General features: G+C 43.0%; 9 non-coding genes across 9 annotated transcripts; all 9 read left to right on the top strand.

Annotated features, from left to right (window-relative positions):
• The first annotated feature begins 775 nt into the window (after positions 1-775).
• Positions 776-857, top strand: TRNAS-AGA (transfer RNA serine (anticodon AGA)). The gene has a single exon. It is a non-coding gene; the product is annotated as a tRNA-Ser (tRNA).
• Positions 858-2,146: 1,289 nt separating this feature from the next.
• On the top strand, positions 2,147-2,218 carry TRNAH-GUG (transfer RNA histidin (anticodon GUG)). Its single transcript has one exon. It is a non-coding gene; the product is annotated as a tRNA-His (tRNA).
• A 1,499-nt stretch (positions 2,219-3,717) lies between these two features.
• On the top strand, positions 3,718-3,799 carry TRNAS-AGA (transfer RNA serine (anticodon AGA)). Its single transcript has one exon. It is a non-coding gene; the product is annotated as a tRNA-Ser (tRNA).
• A 6,694-nt stretch (positions 3,800-10,493) lies between these two features.
• TRNAS-AGA (transfer RNA serine (anticodon AGA)) lies at positions 10,494-10,575 on the top strand. Its single transcript has one exon. It is a non-coding gene; the product is annotated as a tRNA-Ser (tRNA).
• A 1,289-nt stretch (positions 10,576-11,864) lies between these two features.
• Positions 11,865-11,936, top strand: TRNAH-GUG (transfer RNA histidin (anticodon GUG)). The gene has a single exon. It is a non-coding gene; the product is annotated as a tRNA-His (tRNA).
• Positions 11,937-13,434: 1,498 nt separating this feature from the next.
• Positions 13,435-13,516, top strand: TRNAS-AGA (transfer RNA serine (anticodon AGA)). The gene has a single exon. It is a non-coding gene; the product is annotated as a tRNA-Ser (tRNA).
• Positions 13,517-14,806: 1,290 nt separating this feature from the next.
• Positions 14,807-14,878, top strand: TRNAH-GUG (transfer RNA histidin (anticodon GUG)). The gene has a single exon. It is a non-coding gene; the product is annotated as a tRNA-His (tRNA).
• A 1,498-nt stretch (positions 14,879-16,376) lies between these two features.
• Positions 16,377-16,458, top strand: TRNAS-AGA (transfer RNA serine (anticodon AGA)). The gene has a single exon. It is a non-coding gene; the product is annotated as a tRNA-Ser (tRNA).
• Positions 16,459-19,318: 2,860 nt separating this feature from the next.
• Positions 19,319-19,400, top strand: TRNAS-AGA (transfer RNA serine (anticodon AGA)). The gene has a single exon. It is a non-coding gene; the product is annotated as a tRNA-Ser (tRNA).
• Positions 19,401-20,055: the final 655 nt, after the last annotated feature.

Below are 20,055 nucleotides of genomic sequence, written 5' to 3'. Positions count from 1 at the left end.
AATGCCAAGTCGAAGTGGCAGTACACTGCAGCACAGGCACTGCAGTAGCAGGCTTGAGACAGGTTTGAAATGCTATTTCTTTGGGCGGCACAATCAGTCCCTGGGTATATGGTATACCACTTTACAAGGGGCTTTCAAGTAAATTAAATCTGTCAGTCAGGTATACTCCAATTATACACATGATTAGGGAAGAAGCACGTGCACTTCAGCACTGATTAGTAGCGATAAAGTGATCAGAGTCCTAAGGCCAACAAAAAGATACAGCAAAATGCGGAGGTGAAAAGCAATAAGGTGGGGTTGGGACCACCTTAAGAATGCAAGGTCTAACAAAAACGAACTAAGGATAACATGAGTAAAACATCAGGTTTCTCTACAGCATTTGGTGAGACAAGTGGGCCTTCTTTTATCTTCCATAAATGCAATCCTTCCCGGACCCCTTTATTATATAGCTCTTCAAGGAAAAAATATAAAGCACTTACAAAGGAGCCTCAAATACTCAAAGATGGTAGACTTCTTTAATATGGGACATATACTAAAAGCAGCACGAAAACAGAGTGCAATAGGGTCCAAAAAACTTGAGTGATCCATGAGAGTATGCATGCAAGCCTATGGTATTCCAAACTAGAGATATACGCATGCAATTTTTGTTTTTAGGAGAGAATGTGCCTGCTGAAAAAAACATTATTTTTAAAAAGTGCATTGCAGAATATCAGGAATTTGCTGTGGGACACCTTGAAAACTTGCATACAGATTATGTGCACACACCTTGCAGTCAGTTGTTGTGGCCGAGTGGTTAAGGCGATGGACTAGAAATCCATTGGGGTCTCCCCGCGCAGGTTCGAATCCTGCCGACAACGAGAATCTTTTTAACATCGGCTACAATTTCAGAAGTTAACCTTTAGTATTTCTTCCATGTCAGTTTTATAAATAGGTGGCTTATTTTGGTGTCACTATTGCCATATCACATATTTATTATCGCTCCCCCTTTCATATCTTTGCTATAACTCTCGTCCTTCATTAGCGCTGGTGCAAACGTTTCAAATTATTATACCCTGGCTCTCTCGGTCATACCTGTGCATGCACTTGAAACTTACTTTACCAATAAAAGAAGCAAATAGAGAAATAAAATAAAAGTGCTAGCTGGATTAGGCAAACACACTTCATAAAACTGCATTTTCTTTTCTATTCTCCCCCGTGTTACAAGCTTAACTGCTCCCTGTGTAATTTCTCTTAACCTGCTGTTCCTGGAAGAGAATTTCATCTACAAGCTCTTTCTGTGTTTTTTCCTAGTCTTTTCTTTCCCTTTTCTTAGATTTGTAACTGTTCCTTTACGTGCTCTATTTAGGCGCCATTAATCTCATTTGAGCTCCTTGCCTCTGCTGCTGTTTTCTCCACACCTCATACTTTCTTTTCCCTCTTTCTCTCTTTCTCTGCGGTTGGTGGCTACTTTCCAAAGCGTCTGATGCCCCAATGTTCCTTCGTCTTGTTGTCAGACGTGAATTTGAAAAGCAACAAAATTAACAAGCCTTTACCACTCACACATGGCAGAAGTTTATACTTTAATTCAATGAGCTAAGAAAAGTGTGTTGTGGGGCCCCTACGAGCCATGGTGCTTGCTTCATCATAATTAGGCATGCAGTCATTAGCCACAGCTCTGATTATGGGTCACTGAGGTCAGTTTCAATAATTCCTCAAAAACCTAACCATGCAGTCCCCCCTAACTGTGTAGTTATCTTGCTTTACTGCTGTTTGTGTGATTAGCTGGGAGGAGCTCACGGCAGCATCCTCCCAATAAAAGTGTAGATGGACCGTTCCTTAACTCTTTCTTGCTTCACATATAGATGGCTTGAGGAGGTACAGGGGAGATGCAGGTCTAATAAACAGAATAGAATATCTGCGCCAGGTGTGTTTCTCTGCATTGGTGTCCCATCACAGGCCCACCAGTGTATGTGTGATCTTTGACTCCTGCCAGTTCACAAGCAGGCGGCCAGGAAACGGTTTCAGCCTATCAACCACTGAGGAGATAAAGCCTTTGTATAAGGAATGAGGAAGCAATGAACACATTCAGAATATCACAGGAGTAGCCCTGAGTGTTCCGAATTATAATTTCTTCATGTCACTGTGCGTTATTGAGCCCAAGTAGCTCGCCGTGATCGTATAGTGGTTAGTACTCTGCGTTGTGGCCGCAGCAACCTCGGTTCGAATCCGAGTCACGGCATTGTGGTTGGCAATGTCACGGCAGTTGGGTTTTTCCTTTACAGAATTCCCAAATGTACCAGTTGTTTTTGTAAAATGTCTATTAAAAACAGATCCTTTTCAATATTTAAACGATCTAACAACAAATTATTTAAACACACATGATTATAAGATGTAGGTATACTGTACTTACTGACATAAATTATCGTTCTTGAACATATTTGCAGTAAGGGGAGCGGAGCTCTCCCCCAGGCCAATCAGAATGCAGATGAATGCAGTTGCTGTTGAGTGACCTGTGTTGTGGCTGTCTACAGGGAATGCACATATGTAGCTGTCTCGCAGCCCAATCCAGACGTCAATCGAAGACAGGTTTCAATGCAAATAGAGCAGTAAGTGCAGAGAAATGCTCACTCTCTAAAAATGGCATTTATACAATAGTAAGATTAAATCCAACCTCACCAGTAGATAGGATTTATCAATAAATAAATAAAGCTTCTCCTCTCTGATATGGAATTACCCCCCAAAAAGTATAAGGGAATACCCAATGCTAACCTATGAGAGGGGCAGACCTCACAGTAGTGAAAAATGTAATAGACTGCTTGATACTACTAGGACATACAAACTACCACAGTACATGTCTTACCTTTTACTTACATAGCATGATGCCCCTAGGACTACCTAGGGCCTACCTTAGGGGTTACTGATATGTAATAAAATTGGAGTTTAAGGCTTGGCAAGTAGTTTTAAATGCCAAGTCGAAGTGGCTGTACACTGCAGCACAGGCACTGCAGTAGCAGGCTTGAGACAGGTTTGAAATGCTATTTCTTTGGGCGGCACAATCAGTCCCTGGGTATATGGTATACCACTTTACAAGGGGCTTTCAAGTAAATTAAATCTGTCAGTCAGGTATACTCCAATTATACACATGATTAGGGAAGAAGCACGTGCACTACAGCACTGATTAGTAGCGATAAAGTGATCAGAGTCCTAAGGCCAACAAAAAGATACAGCAAAATGCGGAGGTGAAAAGCAATAAGGTGGGGTTGGGACCACCTTAAGAATGCAAGGTCTAACAAAAACGAACTAAGGATAACATGAGTAAAACATCAGGTTTCTCTACAGCATTTGGTGAGACAAGTGGGCCTTCTTTTATCTTCCATAAATGCAATCCTTCCCGGACCCCTTTATTATATAGCTCTTCAAGGAAAAAATATAAAGCACTTACAAAGGAGCCTCAAATACTCAAAGATGGTAGACTTCTTTAATATGGGACATATACTAAAAGCAGCACGAAAACAGAGTGCAATAGGGTCCAAAAAACTTGAGTGACCCATGAGAGTATGCATGCAAGCCTATGGTATTCCAAACTAGAGATATACGCATGCAATTTTTGTTTTTAGGAGAGAATGTGCCTGCTGAAAAAAACCTTATTTTTAAAAAGTGCATTGCAGAATATCAGGAATTTGCTGTGGGACACCTTGAAAACTTGCATACAGATTATGTGCACACACCTTACAGTCAGTTGTTGTGGCCGAGTGGTTAAGGCGATGGACTAGAAATCCATTGGGGTCTCCCCGCGCAGGTTCGAATCCTGCCGACAACGAGAATCTTTTTAACATCGGCTACAATTTCAGAAGTTAACCTTTAGTATTTCTTCCATGTCAGTTTTATAAATAGGTGGCTTATTTTGGTGTCACTATTGCCATATCACATATTTATTATCGCTCCCCCTTTCATATCTTTGCTATAACTCTCGTCCTTCATTAGCGCTGGTGCAAACGCTTCAAATTATTATACCCTGGCTCTCTCGGTCATACCTGTGCATGCACTTGAAACTTACTTTACCAATAAAAGAAGCAAATAGAGAAATAAAATAAAAGTGCTAGCTGGATTAGGCAAACACACTTCATAAAACTGCATTTTCTTTTCTATTCTCCCCCGTGTTACAAGCTTAACTGCTCCCTGTGTAATTTCTCTTAACCTGCTGTTCCTGGAAGAGAATTTCATCTACAAGCTCTTTCTGTGTTTTTTCCTAGTCTTTTCTTTCCCTTTTCTTAGATTTGTAACTGTTCCTTTACGTGCTCTATTTAGGCGCCATTAATCTCATTTGAGCTCCTTGTACCTGCTGCTGTTTTCTCCACACCTCATACTGTCTTTTCCCTCTTTCTCTCTTTCTCTGCGGTTGGTGGCTACTTTCCAAAGCGTCTGATGCCCCAATGTTCCTTCGTCTTGTTGTCAGACGTGAATTTGAAAAGCAACAAAATTAACAAGCCTTTACCACTCACACATGGCAGAAGTTTATACTTTAATTCAATGAGCTAAGACAAGTGTGTTGTGGGGCCCCTACGAGCCATGGTGCTTGCTTCATCATAATTAGGCATGCAGTCATTAGCCACAGCTCTGATTATGGGTCACTGAGGTCAGTTTCAATAATTCCTCAAAAACCTAACCATGCAGTCCCCCCTAACTGTGTAGTTATCTTGCTTTACTGCTGTTTGTGTGATTAGCTGGGAGGAGCTCACGGCAGCATCCTCCCAATAAAAGTGTAGATGGACCGTTCCTTAACTCTTTCTTGCTTCACATATAGATGGCTTGAGGAGGTACAGGGGAGATGCAGGTCTAATAAACAGAATAGAATATCTGCGCCAGGTGTGTTTCTCTGCATTGGTGTCCCATCACAGGCCCACCAGTGTATGTGTGATCTTTGACTCCTGCCAGTTCACAAGCAGGCGGCCAGGAAACGGTTTCAGCCTATCAACCACTGAGGAGATAAAGCCTTTGTATAAGGAATGAGGAAGCAATGAACACATTCAGAATATCACAGGAGTAGCCCTGAGTGTTCCGAATTATAATTTCTTCATGTCACTGTGCGTTATTGAGCCCAAGTAGCTCGCCGTGATCATATAGTGGTTAGTACTCTGCGTTGTGGCCACAGCAACCTCGGTTCGAATCCGAGTCACGGCATTGTGGTTGGCAATGTCACGGCAGTTGGGTTTTTCCTTTACAGAATTCCCAAATGTACCAGTTGTTTTTGTAAAATGTCTATTAAAAACAGATCCTTTTCAATATTTAAACGATCTAACAACAAATTATTTAAACACACATGATTATAAGATGTAGGTATACTGTACTTACTGACATAAATTATCGTTCTTGAACATATTTGCGGTAAGGGGAGCGGAGCTCTCCCCCAGGCCAATCAGAATGCAGATGAATGCAGTTGCTGTTGAGTGACCTGTGTTGTGGCTGTCTACAGGGAATGCACATATGTAGCTGTCTCGCAGCCCAATCCAGACGTCAATCGAAGACAGGTTTCAATGCAAATAGAGCAGTAAGTGCAGAGAAATGCTCACTCTCTAAAAATGGCATTTATACAATAGTAAGATTAAATCCAACCTCACCAGTAGATAGGATTTATCAATAAATAAATAAAGCTTCTCCTCTCTGATATGGAATTACCCCCCAAAAAGTATAAGGGAATACCCAATGCTAACCTATGAGAGGGGCAGACCTCACAGTAGGGAAAAATGTAATAGACTGCTTGATACTACTAGGACATACAAACTACCACAGTACATGTCTTACCTTTTACTTACATAGCATGATGCCCCTAGGACTACCTAGGGCCTACCTTAGGGGTTACTGATATGTAATAAAATTGGAGTTTAAGGCTTGGCAAGTAGTTTTAAATGCCAAGTCGAAGTGGCAGTACACTGCAGCACAGGCACTGCAGTAGCAGGCTTGAGACAGGGTTGAAATGCTATTTCTTTGGGCGGCACAATCAGTCCCTGGGTATATGGTATACCACTTTACAAGGGGCTTTCAAGTAAATTAAATCTGTCAGTCAGGTATACTCCAATTATACACATGAGGCGGGTAGGAGGCAGTGGCAGTGTCTCAAAACCCGTTTAGCGTTTGGACCTGGCAGTAAGATAGAGACAGCGCTCGTTTATTTTAAAACTGTGTGTTCTATTAAAATTTGAAAATCTGTAAATAGTGCTTTGTATTAGCGCCTAGTTTATAGCTGTGCTTTTTGTAAAATTCACTCCCCCCCCTGCACCACACGCCTCACTGATTCTGGCAGAAGTCGCCTCCCTGCATTTCTTCGTGGGGGCACTTCCGGTCGGCCTGCTGGAAGAGCGGTTAGCGCTCTAGTGCTCTACTTCCTGAAGGCTACTTAGGCAGAGCAGGAGCTGTAGCGCGCTGCGGGTAGGAGGCAGTGGCAGTGTCTCCAACCCGTTTAGCGTTTGGACCTGGCAGTAAGATAGAGACAGCGCTCGTTTATTTTAAAACTGTGTGTTCTATTAAAATTTGAAAATCTGTAAATAGTGCTTTGTATTAGCGCCTAGTTTATAGCTGTGCTTTTTGTAAAATTCACTCCCCCCCCTGCACCACACGCCTCACTGATTCTGGCAGAAGTCGCCTCCCTGCATTTCTTCGTGGGGGCACTTCCGGTCGCCCTGCTGGAAGAGCGGTTAGCGCTCTAGTGCTCTACTTCCTGAAGGCTACTTAGCCCTCGCAAGAGCTCGGGCGCGCAGCGATCGCGCGCAGCCCCGCCGAAGACCCGCCAAAGAGCTGCCCGTCTGCGCCTGTCCGCGCTAAGGCAGCGCCAGGCGCCAGTCCCCCTGGTTTGTTCTTACTATCGGTCTATAATTAATCGGTAAGATGTGTTATTCTAAAACGGAACTGCTTGATCTACAGCACTCCACCTGCACTTGTGCCAGACGCAACCCAGCCCACTTGCGACATCCTGTATTACACCCCTCTCAACTTTGCACCTCTAGGATTACCACACCCAATCCCGCCAAGATCCACACTCTCAGGATAGGTCATCTTAATGTGAGATCTGTGCATAAACACCACTCTGAAATTTCTGACCTCCTGACTGACCACTCGCTCGATGCCTTGTTCATGACGGAGACGTGGCTTCTCGATGAAATGGACTCGGTTTGCAACTTGGCGACGCCCACAGGTTACACCATTCACACTGTGAATGGAGGCACGAGAGGGGGGGGCTTGGCTCTAATAATCAAATCTCATCTCGACTGCTTGTTTAGCAAAACTGATATTAAGGGCTGCGAAAGTGCGCGTTTTTCTATCAAGGCTAACCCTCAGTTCTGCGCAACGGGGCTTTTAATCTATAGACCCCCTGGTGCAGACACCCCTTTCATTAGCTCACTCCTACAGTTTCTAGACATCAACATCCTTAAATCTGCTAACTTTACAATCATGGGTGACCTTAATTTACATCTGGATAAGGACTCCGAATCCAAAATGTCCACCTTTCTTGCTGATCTCGCGGCCTTCCAACTCACTCAATTCGTGAAGGGCCCCAAACACACAGCGGGTCATCTTCTTGACCCCATTTTCTCCAATATCACGAGCTGCTCTGCAGGCACGCCGATCCCCATGACCTGGTCGATCACTGTTTAGTAACTCTATCCATCCCGTGCAATTCGAGATCTGTTGCGGCACCTACTCCCTCAGTCCTGAAACGGCCATGGAGAAAGCTTCATCTTGAAGATCTACACAATCTTCTGTTACTAAATCCTCCACCCCTTACCGAAGATTTAGATGTAAGCTATGACCAGTTCTGCTTATGGATCACTCAGGCTCTTGATACCTTGATCCCGGCCAGATACTGTAAAGCTCGCACCCATACTGCTAGCCCTTGGTATAACCTCGAATTAGCTAGCCTGAAAAAGGAATGCAAGAAGGCAGAGAGGGCATGGAGGAAGAACTACGATGTCAATTTAAAACTAGACTATGTCATGCTCCAAAAAACCTACCATCGTAAGATCTGCAGAATAAGGGCGACATATTATGCCAAGGAAATTAATAACAGCCTTAACACCTCGAAAGCTGTATTTAAAATCTTGAAAGATCTCACCGCAAAGAAAACTGTTAACACCACTATCACTTCCCCTGACCTCTGTAACAACATGGCCAATTTCTTCACCAACAAGATCCTGAAAATCTACGACTCCTTTCCCAAAGGCCCGCAGCCAGTTGCTATCTTTGATCCTACTAGGCCCTCTCTCTCCTCTTTTCCCACGCTTGAGCGAGAGAGTTTCCAAAAAATGTGCAAAAAGATTAAATCAGGCTCTCCAGCAGATCCCCTTAAACCGGATACCTTCCGCGAAGCTCATGAATCAATCACTGAGCACATCCGAGAAATCATCAATCGGTCCCTTCTGACTGCTAAAGTTCCCTCCAAGTGGAAGCAGGCCTGGGTCTCTCCCATTCTGAAAAAACCCACTCTAGACCCCTCGCTTCCTGAGAACTTTAGACCTATCTCCCTGCTCCCCTGGCCTGCCAAAATCATCGAGGCACATGTCAATAATATTCTGACAGATTTCCTCCTTACCAATAACATCTTGGATGACTCTCAACACGGGTTTAGAGCTGGTCATAGCACCGAGACCGCCTTGCTCAGTGTTTCAGAGGACCTTCGTACCATCCTAGACACCGGAGGCACGGCAGCACTGGTCCTGTTGGACCTCAGTGCTGCCTTTGACACGGTGTCACACGAGGTCCTCTTGTCGAGATTGGAGGAGATTGGGATCACAGGGCCAGCGCTGGAATGGTTTAGAGACTTCCTTTCCAACAGGTCTTTTAGAGTCTCTACCCCTCCTTACATCTCGGAGGAACATAACATTGGACAGGGAGTGCCGCAAGGCTCTTCCCTGAGCCCCACCCTGTTCAATGTATATGTCCGCCCCCTGGCAGAGGTAGCTAGAAGAAATGGACTTGCCCTGGTTTCCTACGCCGACGACACCCAGTTGGTGGTGTCACTTAATGACAACAGTGGTCTGGAGGCTCAACACTTCAGACAGACACTCACCGACATCACCAACTGGATGACGGCGAATTTTCTTCAACTAAACGCCGGGAAAACGGAGATTCTCCTCCTGGGCAAAAACACCGCGTCCTGGGGTGACAACTGGTGGCCGGATGTGCTAGGCCCTCCCCCTACGCCTAAGGAATGTGTCAAAAACCTGGGAGTTTGGGTGGACTCTGCTTTAAAATTCACGCACCACACCAAAAAAGTTGCCGCCACATGCTTTGGCGTTTTGCGTAACATCAGGCCCATTCTGAAGTTCTTTGATTGCCGCACTCGTCAACTTATCATCCAGGCGACCATTCTCTCCAGACTGGACTATGCGAGTTCCCTTTTATTGGGAGCTAACCTAGCTGAAATCACTAGATTGCAAAGAGTTCAGAATGTGGCCGCCAGGGCTCTGGTTGGTCTCCCGCGCCATTCCTCTATATCGGGAACCTTGAAGAAACTGCATTGGCTCCCGGTGGGCAAAAGGGTCCAGTTCAAAGCATTGTGCTTCGCCTTCAAAATTCTTAAAACCTCCTCCCCCCCTATGCTTCGCCCACTTCTGTCAAAGTACATCCCTAGGAGATTACTCCGGTCAGAGGGGCAGCATCTTGCGATTGTCCCCCGCACCAGACTGGCTAGAGTGGGCGGCCGCTCTTTCAGTTTCCTAGCGGCCAAGCTATGGAACAGTCTCCCTGAAGCTATCCGCGGGATTCAGGATCTCCTAGTCTTCAGAAAGGCTATCAAAACACACCTCTTTCAACAATAGTTCCCTCCTTAGCGTCTCCACCTCACTGTAATCTGTCCTTCCGCAGCGCCGGGACGCCCCTTTGCTGAGGCAGCGGTGCGCTATATAAATCACTATAGCATAGCATAGCATTAGGGAAGAAGCACGTGCACTTCAGCACTGATTAGTAGCGATAAAGTGATCAGAGTCCTAAGGCCAACAAAAAGATACAGCAAAATGCGGAGGTGAAAAGCAATAAGGTGGGGTTGGGACCACCTTAAGAATGCAAGGTCTAACAAAAACGAACTAAGGATAACATGAGTAAAACATCAGGTTTCTCTACAGCATTTGGTGAGACAAGTGGGCCTTCTTTTATCTTCCATAAATGGAATCCTTCCCGGACCCCTTTATTATATAGCTCTTCAAGGAAAAAATATAAAGCACTTACAAAGGAGCCTCAAATACTCAAAGATGGTAGACTTCTTTAATATGGGACATATACTAAAAGCAGCACGAAAACAGAGTGCAATAGGGTCCAAAAAACTTGAGTGACCCATGAGAGTATGCATGCAAGCCTATGGTATTCCAAACTAGAGATATACGCATGCAATTTTTGTTTTTAGGAGAGAATGTGCCTGCTGAAAAAAACCTTATTTTTAAAAAGTGCATTGCAGAATATCAGGAATTTGCTGTGGGACACCTTGAAAACTTGCATACAGATTACGTGCACACACCTTGCAGTCAGTTGTTGTGGCCGAGTGGTTAAGGCGATGGACTAGAAATCCATTGGGGTCTCCCTGCGCAGGTTCGAATCCTGCCGACAACAAGAATCTTTTTAACATCGGCTACAATTTCAGAAGTTAACCTTTAGTATTTCTTCCATGTCAGTTTTATAAATAGGTGGCTTATTTTGGTGTCACTATTGCCATATCACATATTTATTATCGCTCCCCCTTTCATATCTTTGCTATAACTCTCGTCCTTCATTAGCGCTGGTGCAAACGCTTCAAATTATTATACCCTGGCTCTCTCGGTCATACCTGTGCATGCACTTGAAACTTACTTTACCAATAAAAGAAGCAAATAGAGAAATAAAATAAAAGTGCTAGCTGGATTAGGCAAACACACTTCATAAAACTGCATTTTCTTTTCTATTCTCCCCCGTGTTACAAGCTTAAGTGCTCCCTGTGTAATTTCTCTTAACCTGCTGTTCCTGGAAGAGAATTTCATCTACAAGCTCTTTCTGTGTTTTTTCCTAGTCTTTTCTTTCCCTTTTCTTAGATTTGTAACTGTTCCTTTACGTGCTCTATTTAGGCGCCATTAATCTCATTTGAGCTCCTTGTACCTGCTGCTGTTTTCTCCACACCTCATACTGTCTTTTCCCTCTTTCTCTCTTTCTCTGCGGTTGGTGGCTACTTTCCAAAGCGTCTGATGCCCCAATGTTCCTTCGTCTTGTTGTCAGACGTGAATTTGAAAAGCAACAAAATTAACAAGCCTTTACCACTCACACATGGCAGAAGTTTATACTTTAATTCAATGAGCTAAGAAAAGTGTGTTGTTGGGCCCCTACGAGCCATGGTGCTTGCTTCATCATAATTAGGCATGCAGTCATTAGCCACAGCTCTGATTATGGGTCACTGAGGTCAGTTTCAATAATTCCTCAAAAACCTAACCATGCAGTCCCCCCTAACTGTGTAGTTATCTTGCTTTACTGCTGTTTGTGTGATTAGCTGGGAGGAGCTCACGGCAGCATCCTCCCAATAAAAGTGTAGATGGACCGTTCCTTAACTCTTTCTTGCTTCACATACAGATGGCTTGAGGAGGTACAGGGGAGATGCAGGTCTAATAAACAGAATAGAATATATGCGCCAGGTGTGTTTCTCTGCATTGGTGTCCCATCACAGGCCCACCAGTGTATGTGTGATCTTTGACTCCTGCCAGTTCACAAGCAGGCGGCCAGGAAACGGTTTCAGCCTATCAACCACTGAGGAGATAAAGCCTTTGTATAAGGAATGAGGAAGCAATGAACACATTCAGCCTATCACAGGAGTAGCCCTGAGTGTTCCGAATTATAATTTCTTCATGTCACTGTACGTTATTGAGCCCAAGTAGCTCGCCGTGATCGTATAGTGGTTAGTACTCTGCGTTGTGGCCGCAGCAACCTCGGTTCGAATCCGAGTCACGGCATTGTGGTTGGCAATGTCACGGCAGTTGGGTTTTTCCTTTACAGAATTCCCAAATGTACCAGTTGTTTTTGTAAAATGTCTATTAAAACAGATCCTTTTCAATATTTAAACGATCTAACAACAAATTATTTAAACACACATGATTATAAGATGTAGGTATACTGTACTTACTGACATAAATTATCGTTCTTGAACATATTTGCGGTAAGGGGAGCGGAGCTCTCCCCCAGGCCAATCCGAATGCAGATGAATGCAGTTGCAGTTGAGTGACCTGTGTTGTGGCTGTCTACAGGGAATGCACATATGTAGCTGTCTCGCAGCCCAATCCAGACGTCAATCGAAGACAGGTTTCAATGCAAATAGAGCAGTAAGTGCAGAGAAATGCTCACTCTCTAAAAATGGCATTTATACAATAGTAAGATTAAATCCAACCTCACCAGTAGATAGGATTTATCAATAAATAAATAAAGCTTCTCCTCTCTGATATGGAATTACCCCCCAAAAAGTATAAGGGAATACCCAATGCTAACCTATGAGAGGGGCAGACCTCACAGTAGTGAAAAATGTAATAGACTGTTTGATACTACTAGGACATACAAACTACCACAATACATGTCTTACCTTTTACTTACATAGCATGATGCCCCTAGGACTACCTAGGGCCTACCTTAGGGGTTACTGATATGTAATAAAATTGGAGTTTAAGGCTTGGCAAGTAGTTTTAAATGCCAAGTCGAAGTGGCAGTACACTGCAGCACAGGCACTGCAGTAGCAGGCTTGAGACAGGTTTGAAATGCTATTTCTTTGGGCGGCACAATCAGTCCCTGGGTATATGGTATACCACTTTACAAGGGGCTTTCAAGTAAATTAAATCTGTCAGTCAGGTATACTCCAATTATACACATGATTAGGGAAGAAGCACGTGCACTTCAGCACTGATTAGTAGCGATAAAGTGATCAGAGTCCTAAGGCCAACAAAAAGATACAGCAAAATGCGGAGGTGAAAAGCAATAAGGTGGGGTTGGGACCACCTTAAGAATGCAAGGTCTAACAAAAACGAACTAAGGATAACATGAGTAAAACATCAGGTTTCTCTACAGCATTTGGTGAGACAAGTGGGCCTTCTTTTATCTTCCATAAATGCAATCCTTCCCGGACCCCTTTATTATATAGCTCTTCAAGGAAAAAATATAAAGCACTTACAAAGGAGCCTCAAATACTCAAAGATGGTAGACTTCTTTAATATGGGACATATACTAAAAGCAGCACGAAAACAGAGTGCAATAGGGTCCAAAAAACTTGAGTGACCCATGAGAGTATGCATGCAAGCCTATGGTATTCCAAACTAGAGATATACGCATGCAATTTTTGTTTTTAGGAGAGAATGTGCCTGCTGAAAAAAACCTTATTTTTAAAAAGTGCATTGCAGAATATCAGGAATTTGCTGTGGGACACCTTGAAAACTTGCATACAGATTACGTGCACACACCTTGCAGTCAGTTGTTGTGGCCGAGTGGTTAAGGCGATGGACTAGAAATCCATTGGGGTCTCCCTGCGCAGGTTCGAATCCTGCCGACAACAAGAATCTTTTTAACATCGGCTACAATTTCAGAAGTTAACCTTTAGTATTTCTTCCATGTCAGTTTTATAAATAGGTGGCTTATTTTGGTGTCACTATTGCCATATCACATATTTATTATCGCTCCCCCTTTCATATCTTTGCTATAACTCTCGTCCTTCATTAGCGCTGGAGCAAACGCTTCAAATTATTATACCCTGGCTCTCTCGGTCATACCTGTGCATGCACTTGAAACTTACTTTACCAATAAAAGAAGCAAATAGAGAAATAAAATAAAAGTGCTAGCTGGATTAGGCAAACACACTTCATAAAACTGCATTTTCTTTTCTATTCTCCCCCGTGTTACAAGCTTAAGTGCTCCCTGTGTAATTTCTCTTAACCTGCTGTTCCTGGAAGAGAATTTCATCTACAAGCTCTTTCTGTGTTTTTTCCTAGTCTTTTCTTTCCCTTTTCTTAGATTTGTAACTGTTCCTTTACGTGCTCTATTTAGGCGCCATTAATCTCATTTGAGCTCCTTGTACCTGCTGCTGTTTTCTCCACACCTCATACTGTCTTTTCCCTCTTTCTCTCTTTCTCTGCGGTTGGTGGCTACTTTCCAAAGCGTCTGATGCCCCAATGTTCCTTCGTCTTGTTGTCAGACGTGAATTTGAAAAGCAACAAAATTAACAAGCCTTTACCACTCACACATGGCAGAAGTTTATACTTTAATTCAATGAGCTAAGAAAAGTGTGTTGTTGGGCCCCTACGAGCCATGGTGCTTGCTTCATCATAATTAGGCATGCAGTCATTAGCCACAGCTCTGATTATGGGTCACTGAGGTCAGTTTCAATAATTCCTCAAAAACCTAACCATGCAGTCCCCCCCTAACTGTGTAGTTATCTTGCTTTACTGCTGTTTGTGTGATTAGCTGGGAGGAGCTCACGGCAGCATCCTCCCAATAAAAGTGTAGATGGACCGTTCCTTAACTCTTTCTTGCTTCACATACAGATGGCTTGAGGAGGTACAGGGGAGATGCAGGTCTAATAAACAGAATAGAATATATGCGCCAGGTGTGTTTCTCTGCATTGGTGTCCCATCACAGGCCCACCAGTGTATGTGTGATCTTTGACTCCTGCCAGTTCACAAGCAGGCGGCCAGGAAACGGTTTCAGCCTATCAACCACTGAGGAGATAAAGCCTTTGTATAAGGAATGAGGAAGCAATGAACACATTCAGCCTATCACAGGAGTAGCCCTGAGTGTTCCGAATTATAATTTCTTCATGTCACTGTACGTTATTGAGCCCAAGTAGCTCGCCGTGATCGTATAGTGGTTAGTACTCTGCGTTGTGGCCGCAGCAACCTCGGTTCGAATCCGAGTCACGGCATTGTGGTTGGCAATGTCACGGCAGTTGGGTTTTTCCTTTACAGAATTCCCAAATGTACCAGTTGTTTTTGTAAAATGTCTATTAAAACAGATCCTTTTCAATATTTAAACGATCTAACAACAAATTATTTAAACACACATGATTATAAGATGTAGGTATACTGTACTTACTGACATAAATTATCGTTCTTGAACATATTTGCGGTAAGGGGAGCGGAGCTCTCCCCCAGGCCAATCCGAATGCAGATGAATGCAGTTGCAGTTGAGTGACCTGTGTTGTGGCTGTCTACAGGGAATGCACATATGTAGCTGTCTCGCAGCCCAATCCAGACGTCAATCGAAGACAGGTTTCAATGCAAATAGAGCAGTAAGTGCAGAGAAATGCTCACTCTCTAAAAATGGCATTTATACAATAGTAAGATTAAATCCAACCTCACCAGTAGATAGGATTTATCAATAAATAAATAAAGCTTCTCCTCTCTGATATGGAATTACCCCCCAAAAAGTATAAGGGAATACCCAATGCTAACCTATGAGAGGGGCAGACCTCACAGTAGTGAAAAATGTAATAGACTGTTTGATACTACTAGGACATACAAACTACCACAATACATGTCTTACCTTTTACTTACATAGCATGATGCCCCTAGGACTACCTAGGGCCTACCTTAGGGGTTACTGATATGTAATAAAATTGGAGTTTAAGGCTTGGCAAGTAGTTTTAAATGCCAAGTCGAAGTGGCAGTACACTGCAGCACAGGCACTGCAGTAGCAGGCTTGAGACAGGTTTGAAATGCTATTTCTTTGGGCGGCACAATCAGTCCCTGGGTATATGGTATACCACTTTACAAGGGGCTTTCAAGTAAATTAAATCTGTCAGTCAGGTATACTCCAATTATACACATGATTAGGGAAGAAGCACGTGCACTTCAGCACTGATTACTAGCGATAAAGTGATCAGAGTCCTAAGGCCAACAAAAAGATACAGCAAAATGCGGAGGTGAAAAGCAATAAGGTGGGGTTGGGACCACCTTAAGAATGCAAGGTCTAACAAAAACGAACTAAGGATAACATGAGTAAAACATCAGGTTTCTCTACAGCATTTGGTGAGACAAGTGGGCCTTCTTTTATCTTCCATAAATGCAATCCTTCCCGGACCCCTTTATTATATAGCTCTTCAAGGAAAAAATATAAAGCACTTACAAAGGAGCCTCAAATACTCAAAGATGGTAGACTTCTTTAATATGGGACATATACTAAAAGCAGCACGAAAACAGAGTGCAATAGGGTCCAAAAAACTTGAGTGACCCATGAGAGTATGCATGCAAGCCTATGGTATTCCAAACTAGAGATATACGCATGCAATTTTTGTTTTTAGGAGAGAATGTGCCTGCTGAAAAAAACCTTATTTTTAAAAAGTGCACTGCAGAATATCAGGAATTTGCTGTGGGACACCTTGAAAACTTGCATACAGATTATGTGCACACACCTTGCAGTCAGTTGTTGTGGCCGAGTGGTTAAGGCGATGGACTAGAAATCCATTGGGGTCTCCCCGCGCAGGTTCGAATCCTGCCGACAACGAGAATCTTTTTAACATCGGCTACAATTTCAGAAGTTAACCTTTAGTATTTCTTCCATGTCAGTTTTATAAATAGGAAGCTTATTTTGGTGTCACTATTGTCATATCACATATTTATTATCGCTCCCCCTTTCATATCTTTGCTATAACTCTCGTCCTTCATTAGCGCTGGTGCAAACGCTTCAAATTATTATACCCTGGCTCTCTCGGTCATACCTGTGCATGCACTTGAAACTTACTTTACCAATAAAAGAAGCAAATAGAGAAATAAAATAAAAGTGCTAGCTGGATTAGGCAAACACACTTCATAAAACTGCATTTTCTTTTCTATTCTCCCCCGTGTTACAAGCTTAACTGCTCCCTGTGTAATTTCTCTTAACCTGCTGTTCCTGGAAGAGAATTTCATCTACAAGCTCTTTCTGTGTTTTTTCCTAGTCTTTTCTTTCCCTTTTCTTAGATTTGTAACTGTTCCTTTACGTGCTCTATTTAGGCGCCATTAATCTCATTTGAGCTCCTTGTACCTGCTGCTGTTTTCTCCACACCTCATACTGTCTTTTCCATCTTTCTCTCTTTCTCTGCGGCTGGTGGCTACTTTCCAAAGCGTCTGATGCCCCAATGTTCCTTCGTCTTGTTGTCAGACGTGAATTTGAAAAGCAACAAAATTAACAAGCCTTTACCACTCACACATGGCAGAAGTTTATACTTTAATTCAATGAGCTAAGAAAAGTGTGTTGTGGGGCCCCTACGAGCCATGGTGCTTGCTTCATCATAATTAGGCATGCAGTCATTAGCCACAGATCTGATTATGGGTCACTGAGGTCAGTTTCAATAATTCCTCAAAAACCTAACCATGCAGTCCCCCCTAACTGTGTAGTTATCTTGCTTTACTGCTGTTTGTGTGATTAGCTAGGAGGAGCTCACGGCAGCATCCTCCCAATAAAAGTGTAGATGGACCGTTCCTTAACTCTTTCTTGCTTCACATACAGATGGCTTGAGGAGGTACAGGGGAGATGCAGGTCTAATAAACAGAATAGAATATCTGCGCCAGGTGTGTTTCTCTGCATTGGTGTCCCATCACAGGCCCACCAGTGTATGTGTGATCTTTGACTCCTGCCAGTTCACAAGCAGGCTGCCAGGAAACGGTTTCAGCCTATCAACCACTGAGGAGATAAAGCCTTTGTATAAGGAATGAGGAAGCAATGAACACATTCAGCCTATCACAGGAGTAGCCCTGAGTGTTCCGAATTATAATTTCTTCATGTCACTGTACGTTATTGAGCCCAAGTAGCTCGCCGTGATCGTATAGTGGTTAGTACTCTGCGTTGTGGCCGCATCAACCTCGGTTAGAATCCGAGTCACGGCATTGTGGTTGGCAATGTCACGGCAGTTGGGTTTTTCTTTTACAGAATTCCCAAATGTACCAGTTGTTTTTGTAAAATGTCTATTAAAAACAGATCCTTTTCAATATTTAATTGATCTAACAACAAATTATTTAAACACACATGATTATAAGATGTAGGTATACTGTACTTACTGACATAAATTATCATTCTTGAACATATTTGCGGTAAGGGGAGCGGAGCTCTCCCCCAGGCCAATCAGAATGCAGATGAATGCAGTTGCAGTTGAGTGACCTGTGTTGTGGCTGTCTACAGGGAATGCACATATGTAGCTGTCTCGCAGCCCAATCCAGACGTCAATCGAAGACAGGTTTCAATGCAAATAGAGCAGTAAGTGCAGAGAAATGCTCACTCTCTAAAAATGGCATTTATACAATAGTAAGATTAAATCCAACCTCACCAGTAGATAGGATTTATCAATAAATAAATAAAGCTTCTCCTCTCTGATATGGAATTACCCCCCCAAAAGTATAAGGGAATACCCAATGCTAACCTATGAGAGGGGCAGACCTCACAGTAGTGAAAAATGTAATAGACTGTTTGATACTACTAGGACATACAAACTACCACAGTACATGTCTTACCTTTTACTTACATAGCATGATGCCCCTAGGACTACCTAGGGCCTACCTTAGGGGTTACTGATATGTAATAAAATTGGAGTTTAAGGCTTGGCAAGTAGTTTTAAATGCCAAGTCGAAGTGGCAGTACACTGCAGCACAGGCACTGCAGTAGCAGGCTTGAGACAGGTTTGAAATGCTATTTCTTTGGGCGGCACAATCAGTCCCTGGGTATATGGTATACCACTTTACAAGGGGCTTTCAAGTAAATTAAATCTGTCAGTCAGGTATACTCCAATTATACACATGATTAGGGAAGAAGCACGTGCACTTCAGCACTGATTAGTAGCGATAAAGTGATCAGAGTCCTAAGGCCAACAAAAAGATACAGCAAAATGCGGAGGTGAAAAGCAATAAGGTGGGGTTGGGACCACCTTAAGAATGCAAGGTCTAACAAAAACGAACTAAGGATAACATGAGTAAAACATCAGGTTTCTCTACAGCATTTGGTGAGACAAGTGGGCCTTCTTTTATCTTCCATAAATGCAATCCTTCCCGGACCCCTTTATTATATAGCTCTTCAAGGAAAAAATATAAAGCACTTACAAAGGAGCCTCAAATACTCAAAGATGGTAGACTTCTTTAATATGGGACATATACTAAAAGCAGCACGAAAACAGAGTGCAATAGGGTCCAAAAAACTTGAGTGACCCATGAGAGTATGCATGCAAGCCTATGGTATTCCAAACTAGAGATATACGCATGCAATTTTTGTTTTTAGGAGAGAATGTGCCTGCTGAAAAAAACCTTATTTTTAAAAAGTGCATTGCAGAATATCAGGAATTTGCTGTGGGACACCTTGAAAACTTGCATACAGATTATGTGCACACACCTTGCAGTCAGTTGTTGTGGCCGAGTGGTTAAGGCGATGGACTAGAAATCCATTGGGGTCTCCCCGCGCAGGTTCGAATCCTGCCGACAACGAGAATCTTTTTAACATCGGCTACAATTTCAGAAGTTAACCTTTAGTATTTCTTCCATGTCAGTTTTATAAATAGGTGGCTTATTTTGGTGTCACTATTGCCATATCACATATTTATTATCGCTCCCCCTTTCATATCTTTGCTATAACTCTCGTCCTTCATTAGCGCTGGTGCAAACGCTTCAAATTATTATACCCTGACTCTCTCGGTCATACCTGTGCATGCACTTGAAACTTACTTTACCAATAAAAGAAGCAAATAGAGAAATAAAATAAAAGTGCTAGCTGGATTAGGCAAACACACTTCATAAAACTGCATTTTCTTTTCTATTCTCCCCCGTGTTACAAGCTTAACTGCTCCCTGTGTAATTTCTCTTAACCTGCTGTTCCTGGAAGAGAATTTCATCTACAAGCTCTTTCTGTGTTTTTTCCTAGTCTTTTCTTTCCCTTTTCTTAGATTTGTAACTGTTCCTTTACGTGCTCTATTTAGGCGCCATTAATCTCATTTGAGCTCCTTGCCTCTGCTGCTGTTTTCTCCACACCTCATACTGTCTTTTCCCTCTTTCTCTCTTTCTCTGCGGTTGGTGGCTACTTTCCAAAGCGTCTGATGCCCCAATGTTCCTTCGTCTTGTTGTCAGACGTGAATTTGAAAAGCAA

This window comes from Lissotriton vulgaris, chromosome 1_1 (genome assembly GCF_964263255.1).
Source record: "Lissotriton vulgaris chromosome 1_1, aLisVul1.2, whole genome shotgun sequence".
NCBI lineage: Eukaryota > Metazoa > Chordata > Amphibia > Caudata > Salamandridae > Lissotriton > Lissotriton vulgaris.
This window is presented reverse-complemented; position numbering and strand designations above follow the sequence as displayed.